This window comes from Dermochelys coriacea, chromosome 14 (assembly GCF_009764565.3).
Source record: "Dermochelys coriacea isolate rDerCor1 chromosome 14, rDerCor1.pri.v4, whole genome shotgun sequence".
Taxonomy (NCBI): Eukaryota; Metazoa; Chordata; order Testudines; family Dermochelyidae; genus Dermochelys; species Dermochelys coriacea.
The window spans coordinates 8,858,243-8,861,969 of NC_050081.1; positions in this window are offsets into that span (position 1 = coordinate 8,858,243).

Sequence of the window (3,727 nt, forward strand, 5' to 3'; positions counted from 1 at the left end):
GCCTAGGCTGAGATGTTCATGGACTATTCCTATTTACTGTCTTGCCAATGGTGGTTCATTTCCTCCCAGCTCCCCAACCTCTATGCCTGCCTATTATACTTTTCATCCTCCTTTTAACTCCCTTTTCACAGTCTGGTCACTCCAAAATTCCCTTCTCCGGTGTCTAACCTGATTTACCCCCCTTAAATACTACATATACTACCAAGACATACCTGCCATTGTTCTGATAGCTTTGTGCTAGTATGTTTTATCCCTTTCATTTACCTTTTTATTTGGCATGGCTTTTAATTTTTCTTTTTAACTTTTAGATTGTAAACTCTTTGGGGCAGGGCAGGGACTATCTGCCTGAATCTTTACAATGCCTATCTCAATAAGGCCCCAATTTTGAAAAGAGTCCTTAAATGCTACAACAACGTAAATAAGTTCTAAAGCTTCACTCAGGGATGTGGAGGGGATCTTCCTAAGACCTCTAGTAAAATAAATGGCAAGCAAATCAATTGATCTATAGTGGGAGGATGAAGGACTGGAATTCCTACTTGGAATTATATGTATAAATTCCACAAGTGTTTGAAATGTGGGGGTTTACCACTGAGCCTCCAGTTTAAGTGTCTATTTAAAGATAAACAGGAACCCATGAATTTGTGTGATAACTAAACATCCATAAGTTAAAATTTAAATTAATTTTTGTTTTGCTTAATTAGATTAAACAGGAAATTATCATGATTCCTTGTTCTTTATATAAAATTAAAAAGCAGGCATAGAAGGGGTAAACAAAGGTGAACCAATGACTTCTCCCCTCCTTCGCTTGAAGCAAAATTACATGTTCATTTGCTTTGTCTTGTTTGCTACAAGGAAATACAAAGTCAATTACAAGTCATAACTGGGCACAGGAGGCATGGGAGGTTCATTAGGAAATGCATAGGGAGGAGCACTCCAGTGAAGCGGTTTTGTACTATTTTAGCAGAGATTTTTTGAGGTCATCCTGGTGCTAGGTGGAAACTGACACCTGCTAGCAACCATAATGTAGCTATACACAACAGATTGTGGGATTAATAAATCTAGACTTGTTAAAACTGGCTCTTCCTGTAGTGTAAACTGCAAGAGAACTCAACTCTTTTGATTAGTCACTACTCCACATATAGCTGTGATGTGGGTTACTAAGCCAGTATCTGCCAGCTTGTTACATCATAATGCTACTAATTAATCCACTGTGGCACAGCTTTAAAAGATAAATGTGTTCTATTTTGAATTATTTTTCCATGTATTTGTATGTCTGATTTGATTTAGATTTGTAAACTTCAAGAGAGGGAAAGTGTGTCCCAGAGTAAGGGCGTTGGGCAAATCAATTCCCTGTATCTGTAAAATGAAGACAAAACATAACTATAGATGTGACTGTTGTCTATGGTAAAGATTTCCTTACACAAAACCTGTAGAGTAGACAATTCCATAGACAGCACAAGCTATGCCACACAAGTCTAGGTCAGGTGTAGTTTTACTGTGAGTTTATTTTACTAGTTCCTGCTCAGGATGGGCTCGGAACTCTGTAAACTTTAACTGTTATAATTAATCAAAGCATGCTTGTTGCTAGCAATGTTCTAGCCCAGGTTCCTCAATGGGAATAAATGGGATTCCCCCACCGCCAAGAACTAGTATAGAATATGACTCCTGATTCTCAGACAAGACTATCCTTGCCCTTTTCTAGAACCAAGCTAGTGACAACTGTCATTTGTAAATACCATTGTAACTAGCAGGATTCTGATCCTACCGTGGATAGGGTGTTAAACTGGATTTCTTTTGCTTAGCTGTGTAACTCATCAGGCTTACCTACTGACCTAGTAACAATTCTTGTCAATCTTTTATTTTCACTCTGTTGCTCTTTTAGCCTGTAAAGCTGGCAACACTGGATGATGGGATTATTCTGAATCATTGAGACTTGAACATGCATGATTTTTCATAACATGCACAGCACATTGAATGCTTACTCTTCGTTAAGCTCCACCTACTGGAACTAGTTTAAATCCATGATTAGGAAATGCTGCTGCATGTATGGAAATTTCCACTGCCATGCTGTTAAGTCAGACTGCCAGCTGGAGTCAGACTGCTCATTAGCAGAACTAGCAGACAAACCTCCCTCACCTCAGCCATGAACGCCTACAGCAGAACATTAGGTCCTTCCCATCTATGCTGTTTTAACTCTCTTTTATTGTCTAGTGAACCTTTCTGTTAGGGGCCTTTTTATATAACAATGCTGCTCTGACAAGAACTGCAGAGAGTGTCTCCTATCTTTAAAAAAAGAAAAGGAGTACTTGTGGCACCTTAGAGACTAACAAACTAAGGTGCCACAAGTACTCCTTTTCTTTTTGCGAATACAGACTAACACGGCTGCTACTCTGAAACATTTCCTATCTTTGTGACCGCAGGGGACTTTGTGCATTCAGGGCCTCACCTGACTTACGTGTCTACATTCACAAAAAGAAAAGGAGTACTTGTGGCACCTTAGAGACTAACAAATTTATTAGATCATAAGCTTTCGTGAGCTACAGCTCCTTTTCTTTTTGCGAATACAGACTAACACGGCTGCTACTCTGAAACGTGTCTACATTCAGAGCACCATCCCAGATTCTCCTTCCATAGTCCCGTTTGCATTTAAACTCAGTGGACCACAGCTGTCATCACCCACACCCTGTTTGGAAAGTTGTGATTTGACTCCCATCTCCTGGCTCATTTGTCAATGCATGAATTTGTGCCCATGACAGAGGGGAAGGCAGAGAAGGGTTGTCAGAAAATGCTGTGGTCTCTCACAATAGGTGAAGGTGTTGGCGCAACAACCTCAAGGAGGTAGGAAGTAGCCTCAGGCTTCATTCCTATAACCAGATCTATGCAGCTGGGTGCTAGTATCTGCATAGGTTTCAGAGTAGCAGCCGTGTTAGTCTGTATTCGCAAAAAGAAAAGGAGAAAGTATCTGCATAGAGTCCCATGGGGTCCACTGGGGCTTCACAGGGCATCAGAACCATCAATTGCAAGCTTCTCAGGGCAGGGGCCATCTGTGGATGGGAGCAAGCACAGTTCCGAGTGCTCCGTTCATAATAACCCATGATTTAAGGTGTTTCCTTAACAAACACACGTTTCGTGCGGGTTTGAAAAACACCATTGCTGTTGGGCTTTTCTTTTAATTAAAAAGAAAATCAAATGATAAAGTGTCATTTCAAACTGCAAACATTCAAATCGCCCAGAACCTGCCAGCACTGTTAGCCAGGCAGGGTGTGGGAAGGGGGCATAGCCCCCAAGGGGGAGAGCCATGTCTGCCCACTTTCTAACACGGGCATGGTTCGGGGGGGCACAGCGTTGTCCCCCGCAAATTGCAAGCCTCAGGCCGGGGCCGCGCTTGGGGGAAGGGGGGGGGTTGATAAGGTGATCAGCTCCTTGCTGGAGCCACCAGCCTCTCTCCGGTGCGGGGGGACTGAAAACCCCCCCCCCGCTCCTCCGAGAGCCCGCACCCTGGCCAGGCCGGAAGCGGGAGCCGGTACACGGGGCGCTCCCGCTTCCGGCCTGGCTAGGACGGCCTCACGGTTCCGGCGCCCCTCCCCCCCCCGGGTTCCGGCGCCCCTCCCCCCCCGGGTTCCGGCGCTCTGCCAGGAACCAACTGTCAGGGCGGCGGGCGCGGCAAGGCGCAGCGGAAGCTGACGTAACCCAAGGGACTCCAAGTTCAGCAGTAGGGGACGGAAGC